We start from the raw sequence: 23,397 nt of genomic DNA, 5'->3' as shown, positions 1-23,397 counted from the left end.
AAAAGAAAGGAGAGAATACGAAAAGACATGCCCGCCAGGGAATACTGCCACGCCCCTCCTCCCTTTTCTCATCTCTTCCACCCCTCCGGCACAAACACATACATCGATTTTTTTTCAGTAATTATATTTGTAAACAGCATTTATCAGGTGAATCATTCAAAACAACTGCTCAAAGTAGCGCCACCAAGAAATTTTATTTGTTTATTTTAATTTTATTTTAGACAGCTTCGGTAAATGATCTGTACAACTAAATACAATTTTCAGAAAACACGAAACAAGATTAAATCGCATTTACTTCGTAACTATGACATGAATTCATCGAAAAATTTTAAGCTTAATATCCGTATTCATTGTTAGCGTGAAGATAAAAAAAAATGGCTCTGAGCACTATGGGACTCAACTGCTGAGGTCATTAGTCCCCTAGAACTTAGAACTACTTAAACCTAACTAACCTAAAGACAGCACACAACACCCAGCCATCACGAGGCAGAGAAAATCCCTGACCCCGCCGGGAATCGAACCCGGGAACCCGGGCGTGGGAAGCGAGAACGCTACCGCACGACCACGAGATGCGGGCGCGTGAAGATAAACACATTGAAAAATGTGTCGTTCAAAACAAGGTTTTTATTGTAAAATAATTATATTAAACAAATTAACAGCACTCCGTCTTCAGGCCAAATTGGCCCATCGGGACCATTCGACCGCCGTGTCGTCCTCAGGCTGAGGATGCGGATAGGAGGGGCGTGTGGTCAGCACACCGCTCTCCCGGTCGTTATGTTCGTTTTCTTTGACTGGAGCCACTACTATTCGGTCGAGTAACTCCTCAATTGGCATCACGAGGCTGAGTGCACCCCGAAAAATTACAACAGTTCATGGCAGCCCAGACGGTCACCCATTCAAGTGGCAGCCACGCCCGGCAGCGCTTTACTTCGGTGATCTGACGGGAACCGGTGTATCCACTGCGGCATGGCCGCTGCCAAACAAATAAACAGGCAAGAAGCAATATTTTAAATTAACATTAAAGATTCCTTTTACAAACGCATCTTCTTTTTCTTTTGCCTTTCTCCCCCATCGGCGCAGGATCGGAATGGTTATGAACGGATTTGGCAGGGTTAATTTAAGGGGTTGCCGTATGCTCATCCTGTTGCCGCCCCACAAACCCCTGGAAGGGAATGTGTGTACTTCAACTGTCTACGAGTAGTGTTATTCATGTGAAAACGGGCCATAGTTTTCAAAATATTTGCTAATTGTGTAACTGAAGCGGGGTATCAGGTCAGTGTTCACCTAGTGGGATGTAAAAAACACATCCAGGCTGGACAGCACACAGATCCTCGTCGTTAATCCGCCGGGAGGATTCTATCCGTGGCCGGTGCACCTCCCCATCCCGGAACGGCGGTTTAACACGCACGGATAACCAGCGAGTATCCCCTTTCCAAATGCTAATGCATTTAAAATACTTTTACAGGATTGAATTTTCAAAGAACTTCAAAATAACTGGAGTGAGAAGTTCCCTCGTCGGAACGTTATACAGTTTCCACGGCAGTAAAAAACCAACAAAATATAACTTCGAAATAATCGGAGCGAGAAGTTCCCTCGCCCGAATGCTGTACAGTTTCCACGGCAGTGAAAAACCAACAAAATAGAAACAATCTTCGAAGTGTTGCAAGTCAGTCCTATTTTGCAAGTTAGTGGTGCTCGTCCATGTACAGCAGGCTGTACTCTACTAAACTGCATCTCGCGTCTCACAAGTGGAACCGAGCTAGAAATTTTTCGCAGAGGTAGTGCCAGACTGGGAATTTCAGTCCAGTGCTCGGTCGCTTCAACCACGACAGCGAATTGCAGAGATCCTTATTCTACTGACGGTGTGGTACCAAATTTTATCTGTTGAAAAACTGCGAGACTGAAAATCAGGCACCAAACATCTGTCTGGAAGGTCCCTGATCTGGTCTGAACACCAAACGTGATAAGAGTTACTTTGCGCCCTACATCCAAAACTGTAGTATTCGTATCAAACAAGGCGGCACTGAAATTGTAGTGTTGAGGCACGGAGTTCCATTCACTGAGATGAGATTCCGTAGCTTCCTTGTAACTCTACACTCTACAATTTCATTCACCTTTGTTGTCCACATGCAGTAATTTGCAGTCTCCACCGAAAGCGATGTCTATTAAACGTTAACCTACTTGACTCTTTCGGCTGTGGACATAAGCCAGGCCTCGTTGCCCCCTGCGTCGAGAATGAGAGTGCAAGAGACGCAGTTCGCTGTGCATTGCACACAAAGAGGACACGTGAAGAGTCATCGCGCGCGATACCAACTGAGGCGGGTCCCAGATGGCCGCTCTGCGGCAGTGAATAAGGACGCTTGTGTTCGCCGACGTTTCCGGGAACAGCGCTAAGACGGAGCGGCCCTCGACTATGTCCAGCATTCAGCTCGCTCAAATGGTCGCTCAGCTCTACAATCCGTGTCCTGAGCATACAAGCCTATAGGAGAAATAGACCTGCGTCGGGCTATTTCCCTTATGGTGGTGTAAACGTTCAGGAAAGGGTAAATGTACGCTGGTGTGTTGAAAAGTCACGCCTCCGAATTTTTTATTCGTTCTCAAGATCGACTGAGGTATTACGTGTCACGCATAATGCGCGGTCGACTTTCCTGTTTTGCTAATGAAGGTTACAGCCCTATGTCGCTAGAGAGCTCCAAATTGTAGCGCGTAACGGTGTGGTGTGTGACGTAACTGTCGGTGTACGGCGAGACCCTCAGAAAACGGAAAGCAGAAATTCAAAAATTTCGTCCCCACATGGAACACCCTCTCCTTCAGCCTGACGACGGCAGATCACGACATCTCCAACAATCCGATGCCTTGCGATCACTGTCAATTATCATCCTCCATGCTGTCCCGACTCGGCCCCATCCGATTTTCATCTGTTTCCGAAACTTAAAGGACCCCTTCGAGGGCCTCACTTTGAGAGTGATGAAGCGATGCAAGCAGAGGTGAGGTTAATGTTCCATCAACAAGTAAAACATTCTACACTGACGGTATCAACAAACTGGTCTCTCGTTGGGAGAAATGTGTTCATCGCCAGCGTGACTATGATGAGAAATAAATATATAGTCATGAAGAATAAAGATGTAGAATGTTAACAAAGTTTGTTTAAATTAAAAAGGGTTAAGAGTTTTCACATAAAAAATCGGAGGTATTTCTATTCAGCACGCGCTTGTATTAATCTGATATAAGGAACAGTAGCACTGAAATGACTGAGTCGAAAATTACGTGGCCAAACGTGTGGGTTCACTTTGTCAACGATATACTAGAAAGTAAGGCTCCCTCGATGTAATAATTTGGTTTATTATGTACATCGAGTATAGATTTAAGTGTCAGGAAGTCATTTCTGAAAGTATTTGTATGGAGTGTAGCCATGTATGGAAGTGAAACATGGACGGTAAATAGTTTGGACAAGAAGAGAATAGATGCTATCGAAATGTGGTGCTACAGAAGAATGCTGAAGATTAGATGGGTAGATCACATAACTAATGAGGAAGTATTGAATAGGATTGGGGAGAAGAGAAGTTTGTGGCACAAATTGACCAGAAGAAGGGATCGGTTGGTAGGACATGTTCTGAGACATCAAGGCATCACCAATTTAGTATTGGAGGGCAGCGTGGAGGGTAAAAATCGTAGGGGGAGACCAAGAGATGAATACACTAAGCAGGTTCAGAAGGATGTAGGTTGCAGTAGGTACTGGGAGATGAAGAAGCTTGCACAGGATAGAGTAGCATGGAGAGCTGCATCAAACCAGTCTCAGGACTGAAGACCACAACAACAACAACATGTACATAGTTGCTAATATTGTATGGTTGGCAAACCGGATCGTCATCTAGGCTTTGTGATAGGAATCTTCATTAACCCACTGCACATGGCCAGTCTTGATGTAAAGGTCTGTGAGATAGCGGTCTGCTGAACTGTACAGTCAACTAACACTAATGAAATGACGCTGTATCCGATTAAGGAATTAGCAGGCACGACTTTCAAGTATGCACGATGCAATGGAAATTTAGAGAAGCTGAAATGTTGTGTAAAGCCTTGTACCCATGTAGCAGACAATGGACGCACATCACATTTCCGAGACTGTTCCAGCAGTTGAGGGAGCCCCAATACAACGGCCGAATCAGAAAACGAGCTGTGGGGTCTGTCGACTTGGAAGAAGCAGTGCTTCCTCACAAGGATGAAGCCTTCAATCACGCCTCGACCAGTTGGCGGACAAATTGGTGTCACGCTTTGTACTGTTTAAATATTAATACATGAACTGCAACCACACCCCTACCATTCACAGAAAACGCAGGTTCCAACTACGGCTGACTTTAGGCGTCATGTCGTGTTAAGCCAATGGTTGCAGAAGGGCTCTATGGTCGACTCTCACTTAGTTTCATATTTACTTTCAAATGATGAAGCCTGTTTCACCAGAGACAGAGTGCTTAATAATGACTATAGTTTTGTATAAGCGGTTAACTATCACCACGCTGCAGTTGTGAGGATTCATCAACGCACATTTGGCCGGCCGGAGTGGCCGTGCGGTTCTAGGCGCTACAGTCTGGAGCCGAGCGACCGCTAAGGTCGCAGGTTCGAATCCTGCCTCGGGCATGGATGTGTGTGATGTCCTTAGGTTAGTTAGGTTTAATTGGTTCTAAGTTCTAGGTGACTGATGACCTCAGAAGTTAAGTCGCATAGTGCTCAGAGCCATTTGAAACATTTTTAAATGCACATTTGCAGTAAACACGAATGATTGGTTAATAGGTCCGTATCTGTTGTCTCCAACATTAACTCCACCTGTGTACACAATGTTTCCGAGGGACATAAAGTGCACCTTGTTGAAGATATCTCATGTGTTCCATTTAGTGCATGTGCAAGTGTATGGTTCTCACACGATGAAGCTCGAGCTCACTTTGCACATCTCGGTCATCAATACGCGCGGTAAACGTTTCCTGAATGGTTGACATGGGGAAGATGCCTGTTTCATGATCATCTCATTCAATCCATTTGACTGTTTTTGATTTCCTCTTGCGGAGGTATGCAGAAAATATTTTATAGGAGATAGCTCCCGGGACTGGAGAGAATCTCCTTGCGAGAATTCCTGAGCCTGTGATATTATTCGAACAACAATGCACTGGTCTGAAGGGTACGAATGAACTTAGCCAGATGACGTCATGTCTGGATAGAAGCTGGGGGACAATTAGGCGCGAGCGGACCTACATGTCTCTTCTAGCTGCTAGCGATCGCAGTACTAGTGAAACCTTAGTCTTCCAGAGAATAATATTAGCACCGCCAATTCCAGGATGTGAAGCAATTAAATGAAGGTGATGGAGCCTTCCCCGGTCGATACCGGAGAAGTGGTAGCGGCTTCAATCAGCGCCTGCTATGCCGTCTTCGGAAGGAACACGCTATTAGCCATGGTGCTAAAGGCTTATAACAGGTATAATACCTACTGCGGCTGGCTATGTAACAGCATTCAGCGCTGCATCGGATTCAGATGCAACGACAGCAGGCTCAACAACTTCAAACTATCAACATCGGCACCAGTGTCAGTGGCTGTATCAAGTCACCTAATGTCAGCTGCAAACACAGAAACAGTCAGGTCCACAGGAGTTGCAAATAGAGACGAACGAGTGGCTGCCGCAGCACCAATGACAACGGTACGAGGCAGACAACCATCCTAAAGAACAGCGGTAAAAGTGTATTTAATTGCAGCTGCAGAAGACTTACACTATGAATGAAAATGTATGCGAGAGTTATTCTGTTGAATCAGATGCCACCCAATGACGGAAATATTGTACTGTACTTTCAGAAGTTGCTCTTAAGTGCGTATAGGCCTACATATGGATCTAGCAACGCGATTCATTTTCTAGATGTTTCTTTTGGTGGTAAAATGTCGCTTCTTCCGCGAGCTAATAGCGGCAGTGCGAATAATGTGGCCAAAAGTAACCGTTATTCTACTTCTGATGACGTCCCTATACTTTGTATATTGAGAGCAAACCCACAGCATTAGCAAATATACAGTCTGGAACCGCGCGACCGCTACGGTCGCAGGTTCGAATCCTGCCTCGGTCATGGATGTGTGTGATGTCCTTAGGTTAGTTAGGTTTAAGTAGTTCTAAGTTCTAGGGGACTGATGATCTCAGAAGTTAAGTCCCATAGTGCTCAGAGCCATTTGAACCATTAGCAAATAACATCTGTAACTCTAGGTGTGATTCGGGTACAAAGAAGGCAAAATATGGAAAAATAAAATTATAGAAATCATGATAACGGAAAGAAAGAGAATTTCAGTTAAACTTAAATTTCTCAGAGCTGATAATACACAGTACATACTACATCACCTTTGCTTAAAGCACAGAACTTGGAATGCTGTGTCTCTCTCACATGATACAAAAATGTGGAGTTATACGTAACATTGAAACAGATGCAAAGGATGAAGATATCTTAACATATTTGCAATGAGGACATGTTTTTGTTTTTGTTGTGGTCTTCAGTCGTAAGATTCGTTTGATGCAGCTCTCCATGCTCCTCTATCTCGTTCAAGCCTCTTCATCTCCGAGTAACTATTGCAACCCACATCCTTCTGAAACTGCTTACTCTATTAATTTCTTGGTCTTCCTCTACGAGTTTTACTACCCACGCTGCCCTCCAATACCAAGTTGCTGATCCCTTGATACTTCAGAATGTGTCCTATCAGCCGATCCCTTCCTCTAGTAAGGTTGTGCCACAAATTTCTCTTGCCCCAGTTTTATTCGGCACCTCTTCATTAGTTCCATGATCTACCTATCCAATCTGCAGCACTCTTCTGTAGCACCACATTTAAAAACCTTCTATTCTCTTCTTTTCTAAACTGTTTATTGTCCATGTTTCACTGCCACACATGCCTACACTCCATACAAATACTTTCAGAAACGACTTCCTGACACTTAAACCTATACTCGATGTTAGCAAATTCTCTTCTTCAGAAACGCTTTTCTTGCCATTGCCAGTCTGCATTTTATATCCTCCCTACTTCGACCATCATCAGTTATTTTGCTTCCCAAATAGTAAAACTCATTTCCTAATCTAATTCCTTCAGCATCACTTGATTTAATTCGACTACATTCCATTATCCTTGTTTTGCTTTCGTTGATGTTCATCTTACATCTCCCTTTCAAGACACTGTGTATTCCGTTCAGCTGCTCTTCCAAGTCCTTTGCTGTCTCTGATAGAATTACGTCATCGGCAAAATTTAAAGATTTATTTCTTCTCCCTGGACTGTAATTCCTACTCCAAATTTTTCTGGTTTTCCTTTCACAGTTTGCTCAATATACAGATTGAATAACATCGCCGATAGGCTACAACCCTGTCTCACTTCGTTCTCAACCACTGATTTTCAGATCCCAATGTCTCCCAGATTATGTCTCTCTTTACAGCCTAAGATAAGCGGTTATGCCTTAAGTGCCAACCATAAGACAATGTTGTAATTCTCTTTGTTTCTGTCAGAGTGGAACCCGATGAGCCAAATGTGCGAATGAGCATTATTTGAAACAATGCACATCTCCAGAAACACCTATTTTCATTTCTCTGAAAGGGACTGTTTTGTAGTCCCCACGTGCTCACTGTATCCCGAATTAAGGCAAGACTCATTTCATTGAATGGCTGTTGAGTCATGAATTTCTTCACTTTCTACACTATTGTATTCCGAAGTGACAGTTGCTGTACCTAAGACGATTAACTCATTGCCGCCTACAGGTCAATACGCAGCAATTAATGCAGCTGTCTCGAACGGTGCAACCCTTTTAACGAAGTCGTTCATGCCTAAACACGTAATCCAGAGCGTTTCAAGACCCGGAGTCTTTCAGAACAGACAGACACCGGTATTATACAATCCCAAATGTGTCTGACAAGCTCTATGTGTATAAAGGACCTGTAGTCTCGATTGCTACTGTCGCAGGTTCGAATCCTGCCTCGGGCATGGATGTGTGTGATGTCCTTAGGTTAGTTAGGTTTAAGTAGTCCTAAGTTCTAGGAGACTGGTGAGCTCAGAAGTTAAGTCCCATAGTGCTCAGAGCCATTAGAATCATTTCGTAGTCTCGATTAGACGGAATACCAACCCTGCAGGATCAACAGTCAGTGAATAAACTATAAATGTCACCGACATGTCAGATTATAATACAAGTAATTCAACGCATCGTCTAAAACCTAGCTGGTTGAATTTCTCAGTTGGGTAGAACAGCGTTAATAGAGGGCGCAGATGAGACAGATTATGTTCTACGAAAATTCAACTGTGGGAAGCACCTCAAGATGAGGAGCAAAAAAATATGCGACTTAACTTCTGAGGTCATCAGTCGTCTACAACCTATAACTAATTAAACCTAACTAACCTACGGACATCACACACATCCATGCCCGAGGCAGGATTCGAACCTGCGACCGTAGCGGTCGCTCGGCTCCAGACAGTAGCGCCTAGAACCGCACGGCCACTCCGGCCGGCGATGAGGAGCAACTGTTTCTTTCAAATATTATGCTGTTTTCACGCCACCTTCCGACGCTACATTAAAAAACCTTTCAACCCATTAAAATCATTGCTTTTTGTTTCACAACTATCTCTTATACACAGGGTGATTCATATTAACGTTTAAAACCTCGAAGCGTCGTAGATGACGCTGAGACAAATAATTTAATATAAGACACATGAGACCGGAAATGTCGGGAAGTACCCCAAAAGTGGATGACAGATGTTGAACACGTGACGTTAACAGATGATGTACGTCGCCGCACCTGCAGCGTTTAGGCCTGTCGACTCTACCCTCGCCGGTGTTTATAGACGTTACTCAGTAAAGAAAACATATGTCGTTTACTGATACTGACGCAGTTCGCAAGCTTACTCATTTACTGGTGACGCAACACGATAGGTTTTTGTTGTACTGTACTTTTCAATAAACCAGCGGAGACCGCAACATTAGTGAATAAAATAATAAATCTTACCTCAATGTCAACACAACATCGTCTAACAAAATGGAAAGAAAATACTGCTTGCCAGACGCAAGACTCAAATCCTGCGTCTAGCGCTGAAGTCGCGCACGTACCGGTAGGCCCGGAGCCACGCCGACGTTAATACTTTTACTTGGGTTGGGATGATCAGGTGTCATAGACAGGTAGGCTCAACCGCCGCAGGTGCGGCAAAGTACGTCACCTGGTGACGTCACATGTTCAACGTCTGTCATCCACTTTTGGGGTGTTTCCCTACATTTACAGCCCCGTGTGTCTTAAAAGTATTGCCTCAACGTCATCTACATCGTATCGTTTTTTTAATCGATAGTACGAACCACCCTGTGCATTACTTTTGCTTGGACTGGAAATATATGTAATATTCTTTATACTAACATGTCTCTTGATATTAACAGTACAGGGACTGAGATCGATAACTGTTGTTTCAGGCGTCTCGTGTTCCTTAGGAACGCTTTCAACATGGAATTACCGTGTATATGGCCAAAGAAAACGCGGATTAGGTTTTTCATAAGAATGAAAAGTACTTCCCATACACGAGAAAGCGGGTGAAAGAATACAACACTGGCTCTGAGCACTATGGGACTTAACATCTATGGTCATCAGTCCCATAGAACTTAGAACTACTTAAACCTAACTAACCTAAGGACATCACACAACACCCAGTCATCACGAGGCAGAGAAAATCCCTGACCCCGCCGGGAATCGAACCCGGGAACCCGGGCGTGGAAAGCGAGAACGCTACCGCACGACCACGAGCTGCGGACTACAACACTCGAATGCAATCATTGTAAGAACGATTCACGTAAGTTTGTAAGGAACATTCTTGTCCTCACAAGTCGCAAGGAGCGAAGGAGATTTACTAACAGAAAAACAAATAACACATGATTAGGCATTAAATGCAGAAAAATCTAAAGTTAGATGCTTCGGCCAATGAAGGAAGACTGGCGTGCGACTACTGTAATTACGGTCAATAAACAGTTGCAAGCAACACATTTTCATCATAATACTTATCATCACATAACGTAAGAAGCGAACTAAACGTGCTATCTTTGGGAGATATTGTAATAACTTGCATAGGAATTTCATAGTAGGTTTCCACATTGGCTTCTGAGAGAAGTATTCCGTACCTGAATTGGTAGAAACGGAAATCTTATAGAATCACTTTGTTGTCTGTCTGTCTCTCTGTTCGACAGTTGAAACCAACGGGTAAAAGTATCAAGTTAGAATTTATGTCATGTACTAAGGTCTATGGTCGCCCTGCGGTGTAAAAGTTTTGAACTTCTATGTCAATACAATCAGAAGATACGGGCATTTACGTCACTTATTTTGATACTCGCAAACTCGCTCATGAAAGTTTACAGTGCACTTCCCATTGACTTTGGATCAGTAAATATGGGAAGGAGCAAGTTTTCACAGTACAAGTAAAGGAAAAAATCCAAAAAATATGTAATGTGTAATTATATAACATAAAAATATTTTTAGCCATTACAAGGTTACATTTCATTCCTAATCTATCAAGAACTATTGAAGGGATTTTGATCTGGTTTTCAATAACAGGTAGAGTGATTCACGAGGAAGCTAACTGTTTGTAATTTACATGTATTTCGTGCTAATTCTTTGAGCTATGACGAAATGAAGTCACCTGGCATTGTGAAAACGATACCCTTTCCATCTAGCTGCGTTAGGCCTAAGGCTCCCGAATACCGCGTTGACAGTTTATGCCTACTACACGTTAGCATCTGCAATGTTTCAAAGCAAAGTAATGCTGGTAACTGATGCAGGGTTGCACTTCCACCTTTCAGGATGAAGTTCCAAATATAAAATATCCACTGAGGTGTTCCACAGAACAATTCGACGCTTTCGTAACGACAGTAGCCCTATGGCCGGCAGTGCGGTTTTTTCCTCTGGATACTTCCGTAAAATCTGACAGGTAATCGCAACAGGGACAAAAGCAAACGAATTCAACGGATCTGCAATTAGCAATTAGCATAACACGTTAATAGAACACCGAAATTAATAAAATAAATGAACAATTACCATAGCGAATGCGAAATCACACAAAAAAATTAAACTTAAGGTTAAAATATTCTCGGCCGGCCGGTGTGGCCGTGCGGTTAAAGGCGCTTCAGTCTGGGACCGCGTGACCGTTACGGTCGCAGGTTCGAATCCTGCCTCGGGCATGGATGTGTGTGATGTCCTTAGGTTAGTTAGATTTAATTAGTTCTAAGTTCTAGACGACTGATGACCTCAGACGTTAAGTCGCATAGTGCTCAGAGCCATTTGTTAAAATATTCTCGAAGTTCTTCGTATTCCTGGGACCAATATCATTCCAGTATCGATATCGATAACAGGCAAAAATTGTCCAAATTCTTAATCCCTGGGAGGAATGAACTATCTACACTACTGGCCATTAAAATTGCTACACCACGAAGATGACGTGCTACAAATGCGAAATTTAACCGATACGAAGAAGATGCTGTGATATGCAAATGATTAGCTTTTCAGAGCATTCACACAAGGTTGGCGCCAGTGGCAACACCTACAACGTGCTGACATGAGGAAAGTTTTCAACCGATTTCTCATACACACACAGCAGTTGACCGGCGTTGCCTGGTGAAACGTTGTTGTGAAGTCTCGTGTAAGGAGGAGAAATGCGTACCATCACGTTTCCGACTTTGATAAAGGTCGGAGTGTAGCCTATCGCGATTGCGGTTTATCGTATAGCGACATTGCTGCTCGCGTTGGTCGAGGTCCAATGACTGTTAGCAGAATATGGAATCGGTGGCTTCAGGAGGCTAATACGGAACGCCGTGCTGGATCCCAACGGCCTCGTATCACTAGCAGTCGAGATGACAGGCATCTTATCCGCATGGCTGTAACGGATCGTGCAGCAACGTCTCGATCCCTGAGTCAACAGATAGAGACGATTGCAAGACAACAACCATCTGCACGAACAGTCCGACGACGTTTGCAGCAGCATGGACTATCAGCTCGGAGACCATAGTTGAGGTTACCCTTGACGCTGCATCACAGAGAGGAGCGCCTGCGATGGTGTACTCTACGACGAACGTGGGTGCACGAATGGCAAAACGTCATTTATTCGGATGAATCCAGGTTCTGTTTACAGCATCATGATGGTCGCATCCGTGTTTGACGACATCGCGGTGAACGCACATTGGAAGCGTATATTCGTTATCGGCATACTGGCGTATCACCCGGCGTGATGGTATGGGGTGCCATTGGTTACACGTCTCGGTCACCTCTTGTTCGCATTGACGGCACTTTGAACAGTGGAGGTTACATTTCAGTTGCGTTACGACCTGTGGCTCTACCCTTCATTCGATCCCTGCGAAACCCTACATTTCAGCAGGATAATGCACGGCCGCATGTTGTAGGTCCTGTGCGGGCCTTTCTGGATACAGAAAATGTTCGACTGCTGCCCTGGCCAGCACATTCTCCAGATCTCTCACCAACTGAAAACGTCTGGTCAATGGTGGCCGAGCACCGAGCAACTGACTCTTCACAATACGTCAGTCACTACCCTTGATGAACTGTGTTGAAGCTGCATGGGCAGCTGTACCTGTACACGGCATCCAAGCTCTGTTCGACTCAATGCCCAGGCGTATCAAGGCCGTTATTACGGCCAGAGGAGGTTGTTCTGGGTACTGATTTCTCAGGACCATGAGCCCAAACTGCGTGAAAATGTAATCAGATGTCGGTTCTAGTATAATACATTTGTCCAATGAATAGCCGTTTATCATCTGCATTTCTTCTTGGTGTAGCAATTTTAATGGCCAGTAGTGTAATTAATCAGTTGTTTTCTCAAATGAAATTTTAGACAAAGTTTTACCGCTTGTTCCTGTAACATGCTCAGCTGTTTTTTGTGCATCAGAGACGTATCCGGAGATTAGATCTATGTCCCCATAGACAATATAATTACAGAGCTTCGAGTTTAGGTCCTAGGCGGTCTGTAGGTGCACTTGTTTTTTTTCCATTCTCTTGCAGTTTTTTTTTAGAGGACAGTGCTCCTGTACCTGTTAATTTATTTATTCAGTTCTCATAAATATAACTTTTTAATTTGTCTCTGCTTGTGTTTCCTTTATTATATTTGTTGCCTTTTGCTGGTATTCCGAATGAATTTTTCATATTAGCGGACTTTGAATATTTCGAAGTCGACAAAAGAGTATACCCGTCGGCGAGAAATGTGCATAGCCAATCCTGTGCCGCTGCTACTAGGTGTGTATCGAGAGAGAATAAATTAAACCTCTGCCAGCAGCTGGGCGAGTGCAGCTGGCGCGCTGCTGCGACGCGGGGAGCGCCGTGGGTGTGCGAGCAATCTAGCGCGTCCGGCTGCCCCGGGCCCTCAAAGCGAGTTCTTTATGAGCAAAGGGAGCGGGCAGCCCTAGCCGCCTGCGGTTTCACGCGCCAGATAAGCCCCTATCGCTCTGTAATAACGTGTCTGACCTATGTCAGCCCTTTCGTAGCTTTGGGACGACGTGAAATGCCCAACACAGAACGAAAGAAACTCATATCTTGGCAGCAGTGCCTCTTCAGGCGCAAATTGCAATTACGAACAAAGTTTGCTGACTTTCTGCTTGTTAATACGAGGCACATCCCGTCAGTACAGAGCGAAGAAGGAAACAACGAAGGATGAAAGACCACGATTTGACGTCCGTCGACTGCGAGGATGGGCTCATATTGGGAGAGGAGATCTCGTCAAAGAACCCATCCTGTAACTTGCCGCGAAAGCACGGAAAACCGAATGCGAGTCCAGTGTCACAACCCTGTGCGACCTCAGTCCGTGCCTAACACAAAGTACATCCAGTTAACGCCGAGGAAACAAGTATGTTTCTCCACTAAAGATAAAAACCGCTAACCGAACTAAGCATGACTCCTGGGAATAAATCCGTATTGAAGTTCGTACCAACCGCCCTAGTTAGAAATACAATTTTGTCGAGAAGTGCAGCGTTATTAGAGCGAATTTTCACTCTGCAGGGGAGTCTGCGGCCAAGTTTCGAAGGTAGGTGATGGAGGAACTGGAGTAAGTAAAGCTGTGAGGACCGTTCGCAAATTGTGATTAGGGAGGGCTGTTGCTATGCGAAGTTCCCGAGTTCGAGTCTCCGTCCGGCACACAGTTTTACTCTGCCAGGAAGTTTCATGCTCATTCGGGGCATACTGCCACGGGATGGTAGGTCCGCAACTTTTCAGCACTGAGAAAATCGTATAATTTTTTGTTTCGTCCCTTTCAATTGCATTGATATAAAATTCAGCTGTAGTGGTTACCTTGCTATAAACAGTAATTATTCATACAATATGGTGACAAAAGGTGCTATCAGCTTCTTTACAGCAAAGTATGCAGTGGGGAAAAGTACCCTAATTGTTCTTAGGGAGCCGGCCGCGGTGGCACAGCGGTTCTAGGTGCTTCGGTCTGGAACCGTGTGACTGTTACGGTTGCAGGTTCGAATCCTGCCTCGGGAATGGATGTGTGTGATGTCCTTACGTTAGTTAGGTTTAAGTAGTTCTAAGTTCTAGGGGACTAACGACCTCCGATGTTAAGTCCCATACTGCTCGGAGCAATTTGAACCATTTTTTGTTCTTAGGGTAAGATCAATGAGGGTACTTTTTGCCCACTGTATACTTTGCTGTGAAGAAGCTGCTAGCACCATTTGTCACCATATTGTATGAATAATTACGGTCAGCAGCAAGGTGTGTGGTTTAAGAATGTGCGTATCGGCCCAAAAACGAAACCAGTACAGCAGAATTTTATGTTAATTCAACAGAGACGGCCGCGCGGAGTGGCCGCGCGATTTGAGGAGCCATGTCACGGACTTCGCGGCCCCTCCCGCCGGAGGTTCGAATCCTCCCTCGGGCATGGGTGTGTCTGTTGTTATTAGCATACGTTAGTTCAAGTAGTGTATCAGTCTAGGGACCGATGACCTCAGCAGTTTGGTCCCTTAGGAATTCGCACACATTGGAACATTTTCAACTGAGACGGACGAAATAATAACTTAAAAAATTATCCAATTTCCTCAGGAAGTTTTATGCCGAGTTATTGTTTTGTACATTTTGAAAACAGCACGATGGCCATATGTAGTCGCAAAGAAACCACCGAACTGCAGTACTGCGCTAGACCAACGAGGAAATTAATTGCACGGGAAACGAGGAGAACAATCGCACGATAATAATAATTGCGAATGTGGTTCGGGATGTCGTTATGGTCATCACGCTAATACCACGTAACACTGCCTCGAGACTTGATTATGGCATCAGTCCTGCGACGAAGAGATGTGACGGTCCAATCCGGGTCACTTCTTTAGCCTTCTAGACTGTCCTGACGGCGATGCAACATTTCTGCTGCTGACGAAAACAAATTTCCGTGCGATACTCCATTGTATCAACGTGCTACGTCTTTCTGTTTAGACTCCTCTAGCGGCATGCTATGGCGTGGGGATATCAATGTGCGCCAGAAGTGCAGACACGTACCTGCAAACAAACATACAAAAAAAAGTAACTTTACTTTTTCGAGATAATAGTTAAATCCACCTCTCATTTTTTGTCGCACCCGTTTCCTCCTTCAAAGAAGACAGATTTCTCAGTAAGTTCACTATTCGAGGTACAAACGTTGGAACTGGTTGCACTGCTGACGTTTGAACACAATAATCCTTCTGCTGAAATGTAGATTGCCCGACCGACATCAACAATGAGACGAATGTGGATGGCTTCTGAAATATGTACAGTTCATTCGCATCCAGTTATGATATTTCTCTCGTAATCGTGACCATCTGTATTTTATTTTAGTCTAAGAAGGTTACGCATTCACAACTGCTTATTGTGCACGCAAGTGGCCGCTGAGCATCTCTTTCCATGTTTCAGTTGATCGGATATTCCGCGTGTTGTCCATTGCGTTGACACGTGGGCCAACGCGACGGGTAGGTGGTGAATAGGCAAAGCCGAATATGTTTCATAGTTCCAGTAATGCACTGCATGGCTTGACACCTTCTCTAATCATCCTTTCTGGCGTTTTTTATTTTTATTTTTATTTATTATTTATTTTGTAATGAGGAAGACATTCTGAGAAAGACTCCTGTCGCTATTTAGCAATCTCCCTTGCGCTGATCCTCTTGGTAAGCTACAACTTCTACGTTGAGCAGGTGCTACTGCTCCCAGAAGGCACATCCATCCGATTTGGAGTGGAGAGGATTTGTGAATTAAGCCTCACTTTGCTCCCACAAACAGCTAGGAAAATAAACGTCGGCGCAGACACGGTCTTTCTTGTTTGAAAAATCGGATTACAACTGAAATGTGTCAGGTACCTCAGAGGCTGGTCACTAACGACAGGCGGCCGGAGAGGCCGTGCGGTTCTAGGCGCTACAGTCTGGAACCACGCTGCTGCTACGGTTGCAGGTTCGACTCCTGCCTCGGGCATGGATGTCTGTGATGTCTTTAGGTTAGTTAGGTTCAAGTAGTTCTAAGTTCTAGGGGACTGATGACCTCAGAAGTTAAGTCCCATAGTGGTCAGAGCCATTTGAACCATTTGAACCTCCGCCAGTAGGAGATGAGGTACTGGCGGAAGTAAAACACTGAGGACAGGTCGTGATTGGTGCTTAGGTAGCTCAGTTGGTAGAGCACTTGCCCGCGAAAGGCAAAGGTCCCGAGTTCGAGTCTCGGTCCGGCACACAGTTTTAAGGGGGGGAGGACGTCAAACGGGCCGACTTGCAGCAGGAGAGGCACCACAGGACATTTTAATTTCCACTGTCTATACTTTTACAAATAAATTCATAAAACTTTATCAGCCTCACCAGGAAGGATTCAGGATTCACACTGATTGCAGTGGAAGATCGAAAACATAACAAAATAAATTTTTTTTACGTGTGAAATTTCATCATTCTTTCACTTACTAATGGCTGCATTTGTTGCTATAGGTACACTTTTCTTCATAAGTTAGAGAGATTCTTCGATGAATTTTGCACAGCATACAACCCATACTTAAGGTGTATGAAACTCTAGAATTTATTTAATTTATGAAAAAACGAATGAGCTGTTATATTTTAAACTTCATGTTTAGAAAAAACACAAATTTTCTAATTAATTACCTCAATTTTTACCACAGTTTTTAAAAGATTTGTAAAATTCTAGAGTTTCATACACCTTTGAGTATGGTTTGTATGCTGTGCAAAATTCATCGGAGAATCTCTCTTACTTATGAAGAAAAGTGTACCTTTAGCAACAAATGCTGCCATTAGTAAGTGAAAAACATGACGAAATTTCACATGTAAAAAAAATTATTTTGTTATGTTTTCGAACTTCCACTGCTGTGAGTGTAAATTATGAATTCTTCCTGGTCATGCTGACAAAGTTTTATGAATTTATTTGCAAAAGTATAGACAGTCGAAATTAAAATGTCCTGTGATGCCTCTCCTGCTGCAAGTCGGCCCGTTTGACGTCCTACCCGCCTTAATATGCCAGGAAGTTTCAACGACTGCACTGTTTTCCGCGTCCCCTACGGTCGCAGGTTCGAATCCTGCCTCGGGCATGTATGTGTGTGATGTCCTTAGGTTAGTTAGGTTTAATTAGTTCTAAGTTCTAGGGGACTGATGACCTCAGAAGTTACGTCGCCTAGTGCTAAGAGCCATTTGAACCACTAACGACATGTAGTTGGTCGGTAGCACACCTTGATGAAGACTGTTATTCATGTATGTACCTTCATAGCGGTTCTTGCAGGGGAGTCAATTTTTCCGTTCTCAGTTTCCTGTGACGTACAACAGTACACCTTCTCGACGCACTGTGGTTGCTAAAGTATGGCATGAATTTACGGTAGTAAATTACCAGTCCCCTGTCTAACTTGCTTTTACCCAGACACAACTGCCAGACTTCCCACACGTGGTCAATTGCTACAGACACGGTGAGCAGCACCTCCACCCGGGTCGCGTATATGTACAGAGGAAAAAATATATGACTTATAATACAAATTCGCTAAGAAACTGCAATGTAATCCAAAGCTGTGGAAATCCTATGTCAGACGCGTGGAGGGAGTTCAAAAAGTCGAACAAGTGCAGTAAGTCTTATCACTGACTAGTAAAGCCAACAGCAAAAGTACTTTGTGCCTCAAGGAGTGAACGTTGAAAAACAGTTGGCATTTCTCTCTCGTAATGGCCATGGTCAGGTTCCAGGGGCCGTTATTGCAGTTTCACTTTGAAGAAGGTTTTATTTGTTCCGCTAATAAAAGCGCTCTTAAATGTGCAAGCTATAAATCATTGCAGCTATACTCCTCTTACGCACTCTTCACGGAAAGTGGGTTAGCACGTTCTGGGCCTGTTTGCGAGATACAGAATGAGTCATTTTCGATCCTCTCAATTAAAGACTGGGCAAGGCGTGATATTAAGTGCTTTATGCCACTCACTAAACTGTGTCAGTAGAGTGCGTGCGAAGTTTTAAGAAGTCTCTGGGAAGTGGTGAGTGCACAGCTCTATCTCTCGCTTCTCAAACTGTTCTCCGCACCATACGAGTTATGTATTAGCTGGTCTTCAGTTTAACGTCGGCCCACTGAAATATTAATTTTGATAATACGATCAACATTACAACAAAGTACACAAGCGATATCGCAAAAGCGATTTTCATCCTCCAAAAAAAAAAAAAAAAGTTAATGTTAGTTTTATTCGACCCCTAAAGACTGTAATATTGATTTGACTTCTAATTCAGCGGGAAAATTTCGCCGATGTACTTAATAAAGTAAATATACGATATTTTTACTTACGTCTTGTAACAAAAAAATGGTTCAAATGGCTCTGAGCACTATGGGACTTAACATCTGTAGTCATCAGTCCCCTCGAACTTAGAACTACTTAAATCTAACTAACTTAAGGACATCACACACATTCATGCCCGAGGCAGGATTCGAACCTTTGACCGTAGCGGTCACGCGGTTCCAGACTGCAGTGCCTAGAACCACTCGGCCACGCTGGCCAGCCGTCTTGTAACATTACGAAACCAAAGAAATACATTTTGTATGCTGCAAGGGAAAATTTAAATGAGAAGAAGACGCAATTGCCGGCCGGAGTGGCCGAGGGGTTCTAGGCGCTTCAGCCTGGAACCGCGCGACCGCTACGGTCGCAGTTTCGAATCCTGTGATGTGTGTGATGTTCTTAGGTTAGTTAGGTTTAAGTAGTTCTAAGTTCTAGGGGACTGATAACCTCAGATGTTAAGTCCCATAGTGCTCAGAGCCATTTGAACCTTTGTAGACGCAATTCAGTTTGATGGCGGACATACTCTGAGCTGAAATTGTTTGATGTATGCGGCTATCTACTGTAATCAGGAAATTGAAAGTAGTCTGTTCGCGTCAGACACTATATATGCCTCTGACAACGCTTCTAGTGCACCACGGTGTCTCGTACATGTCACTGCCACCGCACTATGAACACACGCGAGAATACACACGCTCTATAACTTTGGATGATGAAATGTAGAATTTCTGGTGCTGTTGCAACAACGACACAGAGAATTTCATCATAATAGGGCAGCCAAAACGGGGAAAGGGTCAATAATTCAAAAAAAAGTGGTTCAAATGGCTCTGAGCACTATGGGACTCAACTGCCGAGGTCATTAGTCCCCTAGAACTTAGAACTAGTTAAACCTAACTAACCTAAGGACATCACAAACATCCATGCCCGAGGCAGGATTCGAACCTGTGACCGTAGCGGTCTTGCGGTTCCAGACTGCAGCGCCTTTAACCGCACGGCCACTTCGGCCGGCGTCAATAATTCATGCTTTAGTCAAATGTAATATTTTTCTTAAGAGGTTTAAAATTGCAAAATTATTTAAATGGATAGGAAGGCCTTATTCATAAGTCCATCGTCAAGTGTAAGAGACTGACAGTTTTAAGGTAGACCACTAGATGTCCTTTAACTCGAAAATAACAATTGTGTTGAAGACAATGAAGGATTGAAGGAATAGTTTTAAAGAAAGGAAAAAAAGAAACACTACAATTGGCGGTTCGTTCGCGTTAAGATCATAAGAGACGATACTCAAGTTACAGTGGCCGAAAGTGGCCACCCCTCGGCATTCGCCTTAAAGTAACAACTATATGTCCTGCCATTCCAGGACACTGGTAACTTCCCAGCTACAAAATATTCCACTGGAACACGTTTTGTCAACACTGCATTACCTACAATCGCAAATCTTCGTGATTTGATTTTTGGTAGTTTATGCCATACGAAATATGTGACTGCATGGCAGCGGCAATTAACAGAAAAGCTCAACTAGCAATAAAGAGTAAACTAAAGTTAACACTTAAGACATAAACCTTGTCAAGCAAAATATTAAGAAGAACTAACTGCCTGGAAAAACTGAGGCTACACATTTATTAGGAAATAGTTCAGTGCTATGAACCAGTTTGTTTTAAGGAATACCAATTGAGGTGGTAGGTGGTAATGCAATACACTCGCATTCGCGAAAACGGTGGTTCAAATCGCCGTCCGCCTATCCAGGATTTTATGTTCCGTGGTTTCTCTAAATAGCTGCCGGCCAGAGTGGCCGAGCGGTTAAAGGCGCTACAGTCTGGAACCGCACGACCGCTAGGGTCGCAGGTTCGAATCCTGCCTCGGGCATGGATGTGTGTGATGTCCTTAGGTTAGTTAGGTTTAAGTAGTTCTAAGTTCTAGGGGACTTATGACCACAGCAGTTGAGTCCCATAGTGCTCAGAGCCATTTGAACCGTATAAATAGCTTAACGCAAATGCAGGGATGTTTCCTTTGAATAAAGAAACCAACTACTTCCCTCCCCAGCTTCTCCCAACCGAGCCAACACTCAGTCAATATTCCTTCGTGTTAATGAACTCAGTGGACGCAGAGGCAGTTCTGTATGAGGAGGAAGTCTTTTTTCGCCATAAATCACCGCTGAAGCCAGTGCGAAACAAATGAATCAACCGTCTTTTGAGCGAAATATGTGAATAAAGCCCAGTTTAATATTACATTCTCGTGGCTAATATGGGATCTGAGGCAAAGTAGGTGGTTATTTTATCGCAAAATGTCAACTTTATTCAGTTAATACGCCAATCGGCTCCAACATAATCATTCAGTACATGAAATAAATTTCTTGTAATCACAATTAAAGGAGAACTAGACTAATGACATATCTGCCTGAGGTTAAAATGTACCTAACAGGCAACCATTGACATGTAGCGAAAACCGAAGTAGTAGAGTTATTTTCATTATGTGAGCAGCGCTGATAACGATAGCATCAGACACATAGTCGAACTAAGAAACGACAGTGGCGGAAAAGAAGCCATGAAGGAAGCATCAGTGTTCTGCTGGCATGATGTGACTAACAACAGTGATAAAAGTAGAGTGACCGGGTTCTTAAAGATGAAACTAAACTACATGCATTGGGAGGTTATGTCATGCCACTTCAGTGAATACAGAATTGATTTAAATTTGCAAGTAACTCGGCAGCATGAGCCCACTTATCAGTAAGACCTTGCACCCACTCTGCCCAGAAAGCTTACACTGTTTCGATTGAGAAGGGTGACATAAAGCCGTTGTATCATTTCCTGAGGTAAGCGAGCCCATAGCTGTTGTAAGCGGTCCTTGATTTCCTCGACACCAGGACTGAGATTACGTCCGAGCTGGTTCCACACATGCTCTATAGGAAACAGAATTGGAGGCCTTGCTGGCCACGGGAGAACATCAACATCAAGCACACAGTTCGTAGAGACACGTTCCATGTGTGGATGAGCATTTCCCTGTTGAAAAACCACAAAACGATACAGTCGCACACGAGGACACGGGATGTCTGCGACTTACTATTGTGCCATCAAAGTTCCCTTATCACTACCAGCAATGACATGAAGTCACGCCTGGTGGCTCCCCACGCTATAACGCCAGGAGCATCATAGCCATTCCAAAGTATTAGAAGAATGGGAGGTCTCCCCAAGTTGCCTGGGGCATGCAAAATAATAATACGACGCCATTCATCAGCATGCTATGCTTCCCTGTCATGGCATCATTCCGAAGGCGCCGCTTGTGTTCGCGTGTTGATGGCAGCCTAAGCATGGGACGGTAATTCCCTATTCAAGCATCACTGGCCTCCGACTAATGGTGCTAGATGACACAGAATATTGCATGTAGTCCACTACTTCTTCTTGGATAGCATTAGCAGATGTGAAGGGATAGCAATGTGCTTGGTGCACAATACAGTGGTCGTCCGTTTTAGTGGTCATATATGGTCAGTCAGAACCTTGACAACGACTAAGCCTGCCCTCACGTTCCCATGCAGTCCCAAATTGGGCCATATTCATATCCGAATACCTCACAATTTGGATATTACACGATTCGACCAGCTGGTCAAATGGAGGCCCACAATGGGGCTGCTTCCAAACTCTGTAAGCTGCTGATACGTTGTCTGACAGGAGTGCACCTTCGTGTCCTTAACAGTGATCACTCAGCATCTGACGCTGTTCACGTCCCTTATATAGACTACAAGGCCTGGCAACAACACCAAACACGAACAACACTAATGCACTCTGGCGGCTGTTCTGCCTGTCAAAGAGAACTGCAACCGTACTTTGTTTCACACCCGTCGGCGGTGTGTGCGTGCACTAAGTTACATTGACATCTGACCGCTTCTTTCTGGTGCATTTATTTTTTCAGGCAGTGTAAGTGTATACAAGGTGCGGCGCTTAAATCAGGACAAACATTTTTAAAGCAAAATTACTAAAAAAAATCTTTTTACATATAAGCAGTGGTATTGTTCAAGAGTAACATTGCTCGATGTAACCCCTTCAGCCGCAATGACAGCCTCCGATCTTGTCCTGAAGCGATGGCACGCACTCTTCAGAATAGCGCTGTCCATATTTGCGAATGCTGCTTCGATAGTGGTGAGTGGAGATGCAACATTAGGGAGCTCCGTCCTACTGGTAACTCTTTAGACTACGCTTCAAACATAATAGTCGTGGGGGTTCAAATCCGGGCTATTCGGGGGGCCAGAACTCCTTTGACCAGAACATGTCAACGTTATCCGAGAACCAGTTTTGAACTAAATGGCTCGTATGATGTCCTACTCTGGCATTCGACGCATTGTTGTTCGCTGACATTCAATACGAACGCCAATTTTCCTCAGTGATTGGCCTGGTTCCTCCGAAATCAGCGCCTAAACCATTTCGATGACTACTCCAGTTTGTGCACGCGTTTCATCGAATGAGGTTTCCTCGCCAGGTTAGCGGAACCTTCCCCAAACTTCTCTCTCCGAAACATTATACTTGACCACAATATCGTAAACAATTGAACTCGGGTACCAGAAAAATCGAACTATTTCACTGGGCGAAGTTTTTCGATAATCGCGGCTCTTCAGTTGTACTCGGCACCTGTCTGTAACATCTCGGCCATT

At 44.1% G+C, this 23,397-nt stretch overlaps 1 pseudogene; it reads right to left on the bottom strand.

Annotated features, from left to right (window-relative positions):
* Positions 1 to 860: 860 nt before the first annotated feature.
* Positions 861 to 978, bottom strand: LOC124557007 (annotated as a pseudogene).
* Between the last annotated feature and the right edge of the window lie 22,419 nt (positions 979 to 23,397).

The sequence above is a fragment of the Schistocerca americana genome, chromosome X (assembly GCF_021461395.2).
Source record: "Schistocerca americana isolate TAMUIC-IGC-003095 chromosome X, iqSchAmer2.1, whole genome shotgun sequence".
Lineage (NCBI taxonomy): Eukaryota > Metazoa > Arthropoda > Insecta > Orthoptera > Acrididae > Schistocerca > Schistocerca americana.
The sequence above is the reverse complement of the archived record's forward strand: the minus strand, read 5'-3'. Positions and strand labels throughout refer to the sequence as shown.